Source organism: Tachypleus tridentatus, chromosome 7 (assembly GCF_004210375.1).
Source record: "Tachypleus tridentatus isolate NWPU-2018 chromosome 7, ASM421037v1, whole genome shotgun sequence".
Lineage (NCBI taxonomy): Eukaryota > Metazoa > Arthropoda > Merostomata > Xiphosura > Limulidae > Tachypleus > Tachypleus tridentatus.
The window spans coordinates 119,909,442-119,927,407 of NC_134831.1; the positions used below are offsets into that span (position 1 = coordinate 119,909,442).

The 17,966-nt window shown below is 32.2% G+C and overlaps 1 pseudogene across 1 annotated transcript in view; it reads right to left on the minus strand.

Annotated features, from left to right (window-relative positions):
- Nucleotides 1-17,966, minus strand: part of LOC143256491 (paired box protein Pax-6-like) — a 327,851-nt pseudogene that overhangs the window by 113,985 nt on the left and 195,900 nt on the right. The window lies entirely within an intron of this gene.

The window sequence follows — 17,966 nt, forward strand, 5'->3', positions numbered from 1 at the left end:
AAATCCCTACTAATCCTAGATCCCTATCTATGTTGCATGATCTCATTATAAATCTCTACTACTAATAGATCCATATGTATGTTGCATGATCTCATTATAAATCCATACTAATCCTAGATCCCTATTTATGTTGCATGATCTCATTATAAATATCTACTACTACTAGATCCATATGTATGTTGCATGATCTCATTATAAATCCATACTAATCCTAGATCCATATCTATGTTGCATGATCTCATTATAAATCTCTACTACTAATAGATCCATATGTGTGTTGCATGATCTCATTATAAATATTTTACAGAGAAGAAAAATAATTTGGTAATGATTAGTGTGTGTGTGTGTTTTGAATTTCGCACAAAGCTACTCGAGGGCTATCTGTGCTAGCCATCCCTAATTTAGCAGTGTAAGACCAGAGGGAAGGCAGCTAGTTATCACCACCCACCCCTAACTCTTGGGCTACTCTTTTTACCAACGAATAGTGGGATTGACCGTCACATTATAACGCCCCCACGGCTGAAAGGGCGAGCATGTTTGGCGGGACGGGGATGCGAACCCGCGCCCCTCGGATTACGAATCGCACGCCTTAACACGCTTGGCCATGCCGGGCCCGTAATGATTAGTGACATTATAACTGAACTTTCAATAAAGAAGTTTAGTTGGTCAATAGTTTAAGACCACTTTAAGACCGTATAAGTAACCACATAGTATAGGTACTTAATTTTCACATAAACCTTTTTTTTTATCAACCCTTTGTATTTACTTTTTTGGCAACCACAGCATTTCAACTGTCAGTATCTTTGAAAATCTTCCTTCCCGGCATTTCTTGTATTCTGACAGCTAGTATTGTAAGCACATAATTTAGCTAGTTAATATTTCATGAACCCCCTTTAAGTAATCACAAGATTTAGTATCCTGCTTTATTATATTTTAAGACTTTCCACTCTTAAAATAGGATAGACGTGGTTATTAAAGAGCCGTTAGATCTTTATAAATGTGGCTGCTCCTTCCAATAAAATAGCGATCAAATAACCACAAAATAACCCTGCTTAGCAGACATATTTTATCAGGACACACCATACCGTATTTAGCTAATACTTTTTGGCATGCAGTTTTAAGATAGAAAGATAAATGAATTATGGAATAAATCATAACTAACATTGTATTATACATGTATTATTTAAGCATCTTTTCTTACTAAATACGCCAAAATAAAGATAATAATTGTATTAAAGATATCTGAGTGAATACACTGTTCACGTATCACAGCAGTATTGTATTAATACCGTTATTTTTATTTATTTATGTTGTTTTGTCACTTTGCCCAGATTACTAGCTAATATAATATATATCTTCTGATATTCAAATACATTTCGCTCTTTCTAGGCTTATTTTCAACCAAATAATAAATTATAAAGTGAATCAACTATTTTAAATAAACGTGGCCTCGCACAGCCAGGAAGTTAAGGTCACTTACTCACGATCTGATGATCGCGGTTTTCGTCTTGAGGTGTTAAATGTGTCGGTCAGTTCAACTATTCAATGACAAAAGATTGGCCCAGGAGTGGTTCTTGGTGGTGATGACTAGTTGCCTTTCCTCTAATACTTTACTGTTAAATTAGGGACATCTAGCGTAGATAGACCTCGTGCAGCTTAACGCGAAAGATTAACCAAACAAAACTGAGCAAGTGCAGTTGTAATAACATTATCTTTCAATCTGTAGTCCTCTGATCTCTAAGTTGAAATGATAAACAGTACTTACTGTTTGTAGTGTATAATAATAACTATTATAATAATTTACTGTTTAATCTGATTGTTAGTTTTATTTGAAAATATTTATACATTGACTCCTATTAGCTGTCACCTTTTTTTTATTCAGTAGATTGTTGCTTTAATCGTGTGATATCTATATATATATATATTTAATTTCCCGTGAAATCGGAGCTATAATTAAAATGAATAAAGAAAGAAACATGAGTAAATATTTCTTGGCGTGCCAGAGACAAAATTTTAATTAAAACTCATGGAAAAGAGACAAAATAATCACTGGTACCGTTAGCACAATGTTGACACTATCTAATTAATGATTAAATATTACATTTATGTGTCGTAAGTAGCATAAGAAGACAACAGCGACATCGGTTAACTGCACAATCAGCTTAAATCTTTCATGGAAACAGGTGGTTGTGACGTGTAGCTAAATAGGTGTTAGGATTTGGTGGGGAATTCCATAGGATCTGGCCTGTCTTTTGTACAATAACAGCTTTTCTTAGTGAACGACGATTTTTATAGTTCTAGTTTCCATAAACAAAACTCCAATTTTATTACCAGTCTCACTGCTTTCCCGGAGGCCATAGTTTAAACACTAGTTTTCTGAAAACTAATCCTGGAAATAAGTAGAAAGGGAAGAATCCTGTACTGCGTGATCAAAAGATATTTCGATTTTTCACATGTTGATACTTATTGAATACGAGATACACACACACACAGCGCAATCTGGAAACCCATTTCAAGAACGAAAACAAAGGAGGGAAATTCTGAAAGAAATATTGTTGTTGTTTTCTAATTTCTCTCATCCACTCTAATTTATATGAACTTTCAAAGAACATCGATTTTTGTTTCTGTCATTCATAAGGTAACGTGTCACATTTTGAGAGATGCAGATGTGTGGTTGGTTCACTAAACATTAATGAACTTGCTTTTAACTGGCCCAGAGGCATGTCTGTAAACTGATAACGCTAAATATTGGGTTTCGATACCCGTGATGGGCAGACCACTGATAACCTAACGCTTAACTACAAATAAATGATAAATTTGTGCACTTTTACTATTGATATCCCTTAAATAATATAATTAACACCTTATAGTTTTATTAATATAACTAACACACTGTTCTTCTTATAACACCATTATCTTCTCATTTTAATAACATAGTTAACAATATTTAATAATATAGTTAACAATATTTAATAATATAGTTAACAATATTTAATATTGGAGATAACATCCTACTCTTTTAACAATATAATTACAAAGTTATCTTTAAACACATAATTAACGTCATAAGCTACTTAATAAAATTAACAATCTAGTTTTCCATAACGAAGTTAGCCAGCGAAACGGAAATAATAAAACTATATACTCTACGAAATATGTAAAAACTAGCCCGCTGTTTATTATTTAGAATGTTTTGTTACTTATTCAGAATTTTAAGATTTATTTCTTTGAAAGATACTTTATTTATTTAAAGAGTTTTCCATTAGCTTTTATGTGAAATAATGCAACTAAACAACTTGATACAAATGATATTTAAGGACTGTTTTTCGACTTGTTGCTATCAGTTAGGCTTATATTTAAATTTTTAGTCAGGCCTTTATTTACATTTGTCACTGTAAGTTAATTTCAATTTGTTGCTATCAATTTTAGTTTGTCAAAACTAACCGAAATCGTTTCTTTGTTTCACTGCATAGCTAAACAAGAGACCCTCTGCGCTCTGTCCATCATGTGGAGACGACCCCTGATTTTAACGTTGCAAGTCGACAAGTATACCTGCTGACCAACTGAAACACAACTCAAACAACTATCACAGACAAATGGCCGACGTGTATCATCGATCAAATGTAATTAATTACTAGGCCTAATACTGTCGAGTATATTTACATCACAGTACCAGTTGTTATTAGGCCTAATATCCTTGATAACCCTCATATTAAAGTGCCAATTGTTCTTACAAAATTTAGGCTTAACATTCTTTATAATAATCATATTATATTGCCAGTTGTTATTACAAATATTAAACCTACAGTTTTCAAGACTTCTCCAGGTTTCATTGTTTAATATTTTATCAATAATAATTCTTAGAAGGGAAAATTAACCTTGCTATAGCTCTTAACAAATCATAAAAAAAATACTTCATCAAAGGAAAACCTTAACATATTTTACCGATAACTTATCATATAGTTATTTTGACATGAGTTTTGAAAAATTACAAAATTAATATATTACGAACGCACTGAAAACGAAATATTTCAAATAACCAAAAACTTAACATAAAACATGTATCGTAAAATATTAAGATGGAAGTGTTGTCATTCGCATATAAATTACTGAAAAATTAATATTATGCCTCAATATTGCAACTCTAAGGCAAAACTAGAAAAAAGCACGCCTAATAAGACAAATCTATTATTCTTCCTGTGTGAAACAGACAAATCTATTATTCTTCCTGTGCGAAACAGACTAATCTATTATTCTTCCTGTGTGAAACAGACTAATCTATTATTCTTCCTGTGTGAAACAGACTAATCTATTATTCTTCCTGTGTGAAACAGACTAATCTATTATTCTTCCTGTGGGGAAACAGACTAATCTATTATTCTTCCTGTGTGAAACAGACTAATCTATTATTTTTCCTGTGGGAAACAGACTAATCTATTATTCTTCCTGTGGGAAACAGACTAATCTATTATTCTTCCTGTGTGAAATAGACTAATCTATTATTCTTCCCATGTGAAACAGACTAATCTATTATTCTTCCTCTGTGAAATAGACTAATCTATTATTCTTCCTGTGTGAAACAGACTAATCTATTATTCTTCCTGTGCGAAACAGACTAATCTATTATTCTTCCTGTGCGAAACAGACTAATCTATTATTCTTCCTCTGTGAAATAGACTAATCTATTATTCTTCCTGTGCGAAACAGACTAATCTATTATTCTTCCTGTGTGAAACAGACTAATCTATTATTCTTCCTGTGTGAAACAGACTAATCTATTATTCTTCCTGTGAGAAGCAGACTATTCTATTATTCTTCCTGTATTCTAACACACGTTCATACGTTACAGCAAAAACACCGTGCTGAATTTAACTGAGTTTGTGAACTACGAATCAGAGGTCTTCAATAGATCATAAAAGAACTATATCGATAGAAAATAACAGATAACAGTTACTGGAGCGGCAGTATATCTAGTCACTCTTCTTACCTAATATTGAAGAACAAAAGGTTCAATATCTAACATTTAACTAGTTTTAAGTCAATTGTGAAAACGGTTTAGTTGTTTTCAATCAATGAAAGTAATTGTTGAGTTGTTAAAAATATGTTTTACACATTGTTTGTATTTAGAAACCTTGCACACAATCATAGTTTTGTTTCTCACTCGTGGATCTTACTTCGATAAATCTTTAACTGCATCAAACATGGCTGATACAACATGACTAAGATGATGGACATTAGGTAATTAAACATGTCTGATATTGTTGTAGTTTCATAAAACCTTACAACAACATTCATAACTAACATGATAAGTATTGGATAAGACTTTGATAAGAAACCATGACATATATGTTTCATAATACTCCACTACAACATTCGTAACTTGTATAATAGGAACTGGATAAGGATCTAATAAGAAACCATAACCAAATTCTTACTACAACATTCATAACTAACATGATGGGCAGTGGATAAGACAGGTATTATGGTTGTTGGATAAAGTTTGTTTGTTTTTGAATTTTGCGCAAAGCTACACGAGGGCTATCTGCACGAGCCGTCCCTAATTTAACAGTGTAAGACTAGACGATTTTTGTTTTGTTGTTTTGAATTAAGCACAAAGCTAAAAAATGGGCTATCTGTGCTGTGTCCACCATGGGTATCGAAACCCGGATTTTAGCGTTGTAAGTCCGCAGACATACCGCTGAGCCACTGGGGAGCCAGACTAGAGGGAAGGCAGCAAGTCATCACCACCCATCCCCAGCTCTTGGGCTACTCTTTTACCATCGAATAGTGGGATTGACTTTCACATTATAACGCTCCCACGGCTGAAAGCGTAAGCATGTTTGATGTGACAGGGATTCGAACCCGCTTTTTATTCTTACTTATGGCTCATAAATAAGAGAAATTATCGAGTCTTCCTTACCTCTTACTATCTTCATTCCTAGTAACTTTAGAATACGTTTTTAAGTTCGATATAATCTATTTTTGCTACAATTCTGAAAAAAAAACACACACAAGACAACATAGTTAAATTTCTGTGCCGTATCTTACTGCTCTTAAAAAAACACTCCTGGAGTGAAATTTACTGAATTTGAGAACTTATATTAGTGTCAATATAACCACCACAGAAAGATCTGTGTGATAATATGTAGGACTTCATCTGTATTTCTATAAATGATCTATTGAAACACTGAAAGTGGTTTTCCAGAAAACCAACTGAATTATTCATACTACCATAGAGCAACAATCTACCAAATAATCCCTGTTTAAAACAACCAACAATAAGTATTTAAAAAGATAAGTTCTGATAAAAGATATATTTCATTATATTTCTCTCATGCCCTATCTAATATATCCCATCTGATAAACCTTACCTAATATATCCTGTCTGATAAACCCTACCTAATATATCCTGTCTGATAAACCCTACCTAATATATCCCATCTGATAAACCCTACCTAATATATCCTGTCTGATAAACCCTACCTAATATATCCTGTCTGATAAACCCTACCTAATATATCCCATCTGATAAACCCTACCTAATATATCCTGTCTGATAAACCCTACCTAATATATCCTGTCTGATAAACCCTACCTAATATATCCTGTCTGATATACCCTACCTAATATATCCTGTCTGATATACCCTACCTAATATATCATGTCTGATAAACCCTACCTAATATATCCTGTCTGATATACCCTACCTAATATATCCTCTCTGATAAACCCTACCTAATATATCCTGTCTGATAAACCCTACCTAATATATCCTGTCTGATAAACCCTACCTAATATATCCTGTCTGATAAACCCTACCTAATATATCCTCTCTGATAAACCCTACCTAATATATCCTGTCTGATATACCACATCTGGACTGAATAAATAGTTTTGTTTTCTTTCTTCTTCAGGTAGGCCTCTGACGATGTTTCTACAATTAACGTTTAGAAATATCTTTATCATCAGTATTGATGACAGGACTCCATATGTTAAAAAACTTCACAATTTCATAACATGAAGATTAACTTTAGCAGGTCTATTTCAGTCTCTACTGTATTATCTATCTATGGTATTTTTTAATCTCTACTGTATTACCTATCTATGGCCTTTTTTAATCTCTACTGTATTATCTATCTATGGTATTTTTTAATCTCTACTGTATTATCTATCTATGGTCTATTTTAATCTGTACTGTATTATCTATCTATGGTCTGTTTTAATCTCTACTGTAATATCCATCTATGGTCTATGTTAATCCCTACTGTATTATCCATCTATGGTCTATTTTATTCCCTACTTTATTATCCATATATGGTCCATTTTAATCTCTACTGTATTATCCATCTATGGTCTATTTTAATCTCCACTGTATTATCCATATATGGTCTATTTTAATATCTACTGTATTATACATCTATGGTCTATTTTAATCTCTATTATATTATCCATCTATGGTCTATGTTAATCTCTTCTATAAAATCCATCTCTGATTAACCCAGTGTTTAAACGCAGTCTTCCTATGTAACTTACATTGGATTTCCTACTGGTTTGTTACATGATTTTTACGAGTGTCTTGCTTACATTGAATCATGTACAGTTTTGACAGGCTCTGTTGACTGTTATAGTATAATTATCAGGTTTAACACTTCATGTTGTCACTTGATTTTTCAGGCTACTACTTTAGAATGATTCTCTTTTGGTTTGGATAGCTTCGAAGATGTTCTATACATCTTGGTGTAAGATGACTTGTGGTACAATACTTTATTATTCAAATATTTTATCTTTTTTATTTTTGTAATATTGTTGTGGGTAATGGCCAGAGTTAAACAACCCACTTTGCTTTAGTAGTGTCACGGGTAATGGCCAGTGTTAAATAGCCTCACTTTGTTTTATGGCCAGTGTTAAACAATCAACTTCGTTATTGTTTCACCCGCCGTATTGGTCAACTTTAAACTCACTAATAATTTTAAAACGCATACAATGTTTACTAAGTAGTTCAGTTGCGTCATAGTAACGGATATTTAGATACGGTGTTGAGTGGAATACAAAATACAGTTAATGTTATATCTTGGCCAACTCCGAATTCTTAGCCGGTTTTTCTGAACTTTAAAAGTAGAGTTGGTAATGAATTATTGAGCAAAGCTAATTTAATATTACTCACAATAACAAACATATATTTAAAATCTTTGTGTTATGAATTTCCCTTTGGCGACTCAGCGGCATGTCTACAGTTTGGTTTGGTTTGTTTTGAATTTCACACAAAGCTACACAAGAGCTATCTACTAGTCGTCCCTAATTTAGCAGTGTAAGACTAGAGGGAAAACAGCTAGTCATCACTACCCACCGCCAACACTTGGGCTACTCTTTTACCAACGAATAGTGAGATTGACCGTCACATTATACCGCCCCTACGGCTGAAAGGGTGAGCATGTTTGGTGCGACGGGGATTCGAACTAACGACTCTCGGATTACGAGTCGAGTGCTTTAACAATCTGATCATGTCGGCCATGTCGATACTTGTGGTTGGTAGAACATAAATAGTCCCCATAGTACAGCTTTGTGTTTAACAGTAAAATAAAAAGTGAACATATGTATACATATATATATCTATATAATTTTTACTGTTAATTAGGCTTCAAATTTCAGACTAAGTCAACATAGCATTAAGATAAAATCGAATAACGTGCTAAGAAAATCCTCAATAATCACGTGATGAATATTCTCCGTTCACTAATTTTCTCAACAATTTAAAATTCACTGTTAACTACTGAGCTATATCTGCGTATCTAAGAAATATAGTCAATATATACTTATATGGATGATATATCAAGTGTCTCACAGAACACGTCAACAACTCGGAAGATGATTTGCCAGATACAGAACGGTAAGTTTATTTATTGTCAAACGTTTTCCTTCCACAACTTTAGCTAACCGAGCGGATGCTATTCATAGTGATACATAACCCGTGTTTTAGCAATTACGATCTCACTTTGTGTAATAAATTACTTTATAATCTTCATCATGACGCTTATTCATTATGTTCAGGACTCCTGGGCATGATTAATAAAAGAGGAAGATTTAGGCATAACTGAAGTGCAATTTGTAAATTATCCCTTAAATGTCAGTACCCCAATTACCCATCTCTCGGGTAAAGACTTCAATTAACATTAATGACACCATATAGGAACACGTTAACAGTGATAACTACACCTAAAATTACCTGTATTAATCATACATATCTGTCTCTCTATTCACCCGTCTATCTATCTATTTAGCCAAGTGTAGAAATATCAAAATTGTAGCCAAATATGTTAAACGTTCCAATTAAAGCCGTAACCAATCTAACCTTCGTTGCAACTAGCTAATGAATGTAATATCTGGTACAGTTCGAAATAGTCGCTGAATTTATGACTCTCTAGTTTATAGTACATAAAGTAACAAAAAGCGTTCAACAGAAGTCAATGGTAGTTTGTTGGTTTATTATTGCTGTATAAATAAATATATATACACATAACAATGTTTTTTGCGCTGGGAAAATCATTGTACAGAAAGATGACACGTGGGGAATTTAAGCAGTTAGAACAATAGACATACAATACAATCTGTATTTGACAAAGATTTAGTTCTCCCAACATTAGCTAATTAACGTAAGTGTTGAACAATAATTGGGCGATAAATCTGAGAGCTCATAACACTAGAAACCGCGTTTTGATACTCTGAGTGGACACAGCGAAGAGAGCCAATTGCGCAGCTTTACGCTAAACAACAAACAAATAGTGTCTAACGAAAACTTAGGCCTCAAAAACAAATAAAGTTGAAAATGTGGACGATATATTAAAATAAAGTATTAGTGTCTTCTTCTTATTGTAAATACTTGCTTATCGAATTAAATCAAACAGATAAAACTCAATAATTACGTAGTCTTCTTTGTTTCCTTTCGTCAGATTAAAATATGACAATGAAAGAAAATCACATTTTTTTTTTAATCGGTTGAACTGTTCACGTGACAAGAACATATTGTTAACAATAACAACTAAAGTCGCACATGCGCACTTACATGCATGGAACACTATGTATTAAAGTACTCTATTCTGGCAGTTAAAATCAGCTTATCAAAAAGATGCCACTAATGCTAAGAATCAGTAACACGCAGTAATTTGTTTGTTTCAGAATTTTACTTAAATACCAAATAAGGGTAATCATCGCATAGACATTTCTAACAGTGAGCTGATAGAGTAGAGAGAAGACATATATTGGACAATAGAAACTGCTCCCGTTTGGACTGTTTCTGTGTGTTCCGAAAGTATAATTTCACCGTCATTCTATTAGCGCGCACACATGGAGCTGCTTTTAGCGACAGAGGATTGCAACCTAACAATATTTGAGTTAAAAAGTCCAGACACGTTCGTCATTAGTCAACGCCTGACCTATCGCCATTGCTCGCCTCTACAAGTATGATAATTTCGTAGACTTCACTTAAATCGTGTGAGTTATGATTGTCTACATATTTCGTGCGAAATTGCTTCTTTTTATCGTAAAAAAAACACTTAATTATTAAAAATCTAGATTCATTTGCTCTGCTTGTTGTCGCTGGCTACCTGTAATTATATCGTGGTAAGAACTTTACTTGCAAAACAGCTTTAGAAGACCTGTCAAAGGTCAGTGTACAGATTATTGAGCAATATATGCATGTATATGTATATATATATATGTATGTGTGCTTGTGTGCACTCTCTTAAAATAAGATCCAGAAGTACTCAAGAACAAGACACGCCGAAACAAGAGGAAATCCTCAATTGCCGCGGCTGTAAGTAGATCTCAAATCGGCCAACAGACTGAGATATGAGCTAAATGTTTTTTTTATGACACACTGTGCTGTGATTAAAAACTATCAAAACCCTGTATTGTGAAGAGCTTTTGTGGTGATTGTAAATTCTTATTTTATTATTGCGTTTTAATTATTACTATTATACATGCATTGTACATATTACAGCAACTATCGAAAGTACTTGGCTTCGAACATGTTATAAGTGTGATTTATTTTAACACGTGCATCAAATTGATCACGAATGTAAAAATATCGATTCAGTATTAAACTTACATCGTTTCTAAATTAAACTATATTTTATTACATCACCAACGTTTGTAATAAGATCCAAACCTCTTTAATTAACAAATACACGATGTTAATTAACTAATATCATTATACTTTCGTTGTTTATACATTTACATTTTATTTTATACATTCAGTACACAGACTAACGACAATATTAGGTTGTACTTTTGTTGCAAAGAGATATGACATAAGAGCTATTGTTGGAACGCATTGTTACCAAAATTGTTTTCTACGTATTAAAAACTTTTAATCTAACTGATATACTCCAGGGTATACTATGAGACGCGCTTCTACGCACGCATATCGATAGAATAAATACTAATACCCAGCTGCACACCCTCAGGGTCTACTTAGTATGGGTGCAAAATTTCAGATTTCTTGGTTCTTTCCTCTTGGAACTATATCGGTCACATACACAAACACGCTCTTTCTATTACATGTTAAGCACCTTTCTTTTATTTAAGTACTATTCTTATTTCTCGAAAACCTTAATATGTCTACTTCAACTGGAAAACGTAATATACGGCGTGAAACTGTATGAGATAAACAAACGTTTGTCTATACGTGAAGCAAGCTTAAGGTCGTCGGGTTTTATCTTACCATTTATCTTTCTTATAAACCTTGATGTAGAGGGGAAAAACACTAATGTATGATAGATTTACGAAAGTGTCAAAATGTTTTTTTTTGCTTTTTTAGTAAAACCGTTGAATAATAAATTACAAAATAGCTTTTAACCAGGCTTGTCTTACATTGTTATAATATTTTCCTCTGTTCCGAATATGTGTGACAGATCGTAAAGAAAAATGTTACGTACCTAAATAATCGACCTTAGAAGCTTTTTGAGATGAAAAGCAAAAACTTTAGAAATAGCAAGACAAATATAATATTTATCGCAATTACTTGAAATCCTAAAAATACAGTTCAAAGAGATTTCATTTGTTTAAACTAAATCTAATTTTAAACAACTTAAACAGTATTATTGTCCTGCTAACACATTCCTTTACAACTTGAACAGTATTATAGTCCTACTAACACATTCCTTTACAACTTGAACAGTATTATTGTCCTGCTAACACATTCCTTTACAACTTGAACAGTATTATTGTCCTGCTAACACATTTCTTTACAACTTGAACAGTATTGTTGTCCTGCTAACACATTCCTTTACAACTTGAACAGTATTGTTGTCCTGCTAACACATTCCTTTACAACTTGAATAGTATTATTGTCCTGCTAACACATTTCTTTACAACTTGAACAGTATTATTGTCCTGCTAACACATTCCTTTACCATTGTTGTCTATATGTTAAACTATTTTTAACTGTTATTCACAACAATTTTAACAGTGTACAAGAGCACAATATTTTGTTTATTTGTTCGTTGTTAAGCACAAAGCTACACAATGGGCTATCAGTGCTGATGTCCATCATCACTGGTATTGAAACCCAATTCTTAAAGTCATAAGCCCTAAAACATACCACTGAGCTACCGGAGGCTCATCACGATAGTTATCTCCGTACCTTTAGTTCTAATGTTTAACACGAGAGGTTTGTTTAATCTTATATTTACCATAATTATTAAGTATAGCCTGAAAACATATTCGATAAAGCTAGAGAGCTTTAGAATTTGCACAATAACGATAGTAGCTAAAATATTTAATATTTATTTAGGACTTATGTATTATTTACTGCTATAAGATGAGGTTCTATAAGGAAGTATTTTTCTTTTATATTAACCGTAAATATTGTCAGAAAAAGAAATTGTCCAAACTGCAGTCAAAGGCATTCAGTTTCTCTGTTTGTATACGAATCAGTTTGTTTCAGATAAGAACGAGTTGACTTAAGAACCAAGAAAGAAAAACGTTTTCACTACACAAGAACTCTTTCAAAAGTAAAGGTCTGAATGTTCTACTTGTATTATGAAGCACTGTGAATGTGCTTTTAAAAGAAAGTTTCCCAGGTATCTCCCTGGGGTAATAGAAAAGGCTGTACATAAAGATTGTTTTCATAAGGATTACATGATCTTTACTTCGAATCTAGTAAAAACAATTAATTCCATGATTTTCCAACCTCGTTACCAGTCTTCGAAATTATTACTAAAATATTCCTTGACGTGCTAAGAATCCCCATTGAATTTTATGACAACGTAAACAAGTAGATCTTTGTATCAAAGGATTAGTTTATTAGTTGGTGCTAAGCGAAGAGAACAATGCAAGATTACTGTCCACAAATAACAAACTCTGATAACCACGAGAGAGAGAGGAACGTGCACCCATGTAGACAGAGATCAATACATAGCAAAACAGACTGACAAATATGTAATCTAATATGTTGAAAATTGTATAAAATATCACAAAGTAAAGTTAAACATGGATGGCTGGCAGCAGACCGATGTACAGATGAAACCACGTTTCACAAAAAAAATCTAATATTTATTGCTTCGTTGTTAAAGGTGTGACATAAAATCTACAGAGGGCGACAGAAGCGTTTGCCATGTTTTCCTCAATGTTTCTATTCAACAGGAAACAATAGGAGAATACAGCTAATTATGTCCATTTCCAACTAACTACACTTTGTGGTCACAAGACAAAAAAAGAAGTTAATTTTATTCAAGAATGTTGATTGCGTTTTCGATTGTAATGAAAGAAAAATCGACATTTTAATAAGAATTTCTTTAATTACCAAGAGTGATTCAAATAATGCATATTCACGATTTAACGTTTCAACTGCAACGTTCATTTGTTTAAGACTTTTCAGCATCTTTGAAGCAAAAGATGTGTTGAATTTTCGAATTAGGTTCTCAAGAAAGCTTTCATCCGTGATGCTCATATCCGTTTTCTACGTAGTGGAGGCTCAGCTGTTTATCTCGCTGTCACATCTCTGTGTATTTGACAATAGGACTAACCAGCTAATACTTTTTAAGCAATGGCCAGAACATCACCTAATGGATTAAATCAGATAGTGAAAGGCGAAACTACAAACAGGGGTTTTCATGATTTTCAACTTGAGGACCTTTAGGCGTGGCAGGATGAAGTTTGACTTAAACTGTACATTAGGATTTACTGAAGTAATATTCAAAACCTTAATCCAAAATTGACTTCATTCTTATAAACATAACTGTTCTGACTTGAAGTAAAGTTAAATTTATCCAAGTTCTGTGTTCCGAATGAACTGTCGAAATTCAATAAGTAATATAACAATAAGATTGAAGACTGATAAAAACTAAAAAATCAAATGACGAAAACCTCTTTTCAAAATACACGGTACTTAAAATTTAGTGTTAGGTTAACCTGAGAAATACACGGTAGTTAAAGTTTAGTGTTAGGTGAACCTGAGAAACTTGTAGCCCTTTATTTCAATAGTTTGCCAGATTTCTAAATGAGATGTTGTTAAATCTGTTTACAGTCAGGTGGTTTGGGCGCGTGACTAATAATCTGAGAGTCTTGGGTTCAAATCCCCGTCACATCATACACGCTCGCCTTTTCAGCCGTAGAGGCGTTATGATGTGACGGTCAATCCCACTATTCGTTGGTAAAAGAGTAGCCCAAAAGTTGGTGGGCGGTTGTGATGTCTAGCTGCTTTTCATCTTGTCTTACACAGCTAAATCAGGGACGGCTAGCGCAGATAGTCCTCGTATAGCTTTGCACGAAAGTAAAGAAAAACAAATAAATCTATTTGTGGTTTATTAGTAAAAGTATAATAACATTTTCACTAATCCACATACAGTCCTATTGATAGTACAACTAATACGGTTTGATTCAAAAACTTTAAAATTCTGAGCAGCTATCACGCTGAATATCGGATTTCGATACCTGACACACAAGACCTAAATTAATGTTATACCAAATGTAAAAATTAGTTTTTAAACACTTAAAAGTAAAGTTATTAATTCATGGAACAAATAACTTACTATAATGAGGCAAAGCAACACCCACGAGATAACAAAAAACATATTGTATGAAACAGTACCCTCGAAATAACAAAAACATATTGTAGGACACAATACCCTCGACATAACAAAAACATATTGTATGAAACAGTACCCCCTAGATAAAACAATATTGTATGACACAATACCCCCGACATAACTAAAACATATTGTATAAAACAGTACCCCTGAGATAACAAAACTCATATTGTATGAAACAATACTACTGATATAAAAAAACATATTGTATGAAATAGAACTTACTACATAGTAAAAAAAATCAACAACACAACATGTTCTACATTTCAGTATGTTTCAATTCCATATGAATTATTTGATAAAATAGGATAAGATTATTCGATAAACTTAAACAGCAACACTGCGATAACAAAAACACGTAACTTATGGTAGAATAACGTACCTAGCTAATCATATAATTCATGGTAACATAACTAATCAAACTCATCATGTTCTTATGGTAACATAACTAATCAAACTTATCACGTAACTCAAGGTAAACTAACTTATCAAACTTATATAACTTATGGTAACATGAGTTATCAAATTTATCACACAACTTACGCTAACATAATTTACCAAACTTACCATATAACTTATGGTAACATAACTTATCAAATTTATTGCATAACTTATGGTAACATAATTAATCAAACTCATCACATTCTGATGGTAACACAAATTATCAAACTTATCACATAATCCATTGTAACATAACTTATCAAACTTATCACATAATCCATTGTAACATAACTTATCAAACTTATCACATAATTCATGGTAACATAACTTATCAAACTCATCACATTCTGATGGTAACACAAATTATCAAACTTATCACATAATTCCCGGTAACATAGCTTATCAAACTTATCACATAATCCATTGTAACATAACTTATCCAACTCACCACGTTCTTATGGTAACATAATTTATCAACCTATCACAATCTTATGGTAATCTAACAGGCCATACAGTAACTTGTAGCTGAACAGTAAGTAACGAATTATATTAATCTAAGCTCTAGAAAAGAAACACAAACATTATACAACCACATGTTGTATTATTAATTTATTACATGTTATATAATATTCAGTTCTACTCTATTTCTCTCCACAGGAGCTCAAACTGTGATCGAGTTCAACGTTTTTGATCGGATTTTGTTACTCGCATAATGGGCACAGCAGAAATAGGTCATTGTGTAGGGTTGCGCTTAAGAAAAAACGTTTCAAACAAACAACTACTAATTCAATATCCTTTTAGATTGACCTTCTAAATAACGAATTAAACTTTCTAAAACGTATAATATGATTTGTTTTTTTGTTATCTACCGAGTACTGTTTCATACAATGTTTTTGTTATCTCAGTTGTACTGTTTCATACAATATGTTTTATTGTTATATCAATAGTACTGTTTCATACAATATGTTTTATTGTTATCACAGTAATACTGTTTCATACAATATGTTTTATTGTTATCACAGTAGTACTGTTTCATACAATATGTTTTATTGTTATCACAGTAGTACTGTTTCATACATATGTTTTATTGTTATCACAGTAGTACTGTTTCATACAATGTTTTGTTATCTCAGTTGTAATTGTTTCATACAATATGTTTTATTGTTATCACAGTAGTACTGTTTCATACAATGTTTTTGTTATCACAGTGGTACTGTTTGATACAATATGTTTTATTGTTATCTCAGTAGTGCTGTTTCATACAATGTTTTTGTTTTGTTGCTCTTTTATTTTATAATTGTGATAAGTTTCTCTTACATATTATTCATACTGGATTTTAACTCTTTTATCTAAATGTGAGAATTACGGTTCACTTGAGAATAAAATGGGAAAATTAGGCTAACAATTCATTTCTTATGAAAATTTGTTGAGAATTAATGGGTTTTATGTTTATCGTACAACACTAACTACTATAGGCACTTCTAGTATATAAGAAACTAAAGTCTTTATAAGACAACTTTTAAAGTTTAATTTAGGTTTCTTTAATCCAACTTTTCACGTGTTATTTAGAGGAATATAACTAATTTAATATGTTTCAATATTATGATACTATATTTATTACATACCATTACTAGCAAAATATAGTTCGTAACGTAATTATGGAGAGAAAAGTATTACCTCAAGAATAAAGTTGATTACATGGGTTCTTATCAAAATCAAGAATAAAGTTGATTGCATGGGTTCTTATCAAAATCAAGAATAAAGTTGATTTCATGGGTTCTTATCAAAATCAAGAATAAAGTTGATTTCATATGGGTCTTATCAAAATCAAGAATAAAGTGATCATATGGGTTTTATCAAAATCAAGAATAAAGTTGATCATATGGGTTTTTATCAAAATCAAGAATAAAGTTGATTGTATGGGTTCTTATCAAAATCAAGAATAAAGTTGACCATATGGGTTCTTATCAAAATCAAGAATAAAGTTGATTATATGGGTTCTTATCAAAATCAAGAATAAAATTGATTATATGGGTTTTTATCAAAATCAAGAATAAAGTTGATTATATGGGTTTTATCAAAATCAAGAATAAAGTTGATTGTATGGGTTATTATTTATCAAGAATGTTGATTATATGAGTTCTTATTTAATTCAAGAATAAAGTTGATTATGTGGGTTCTTTATTTAAATCCTTAAGTCTGCGTTTCTCGAATTTAGTAAAATTTATTTTCCTCTCGCAAATAATATCAAATATACTTATTTACCGAGACTTACATATGTAGTCTCTTATGAGATGTTGGAGATACTTATGACGAGTCTCTTATGAGATTATTGTACTTTATGACGAGTCTCTTATGAGATTGTTGGAGGTACTTATGACGAGTCTCTCTGAGATTGTTGAGATACTTACGAGTATCTTATGAGATTGTTGGAGGTAC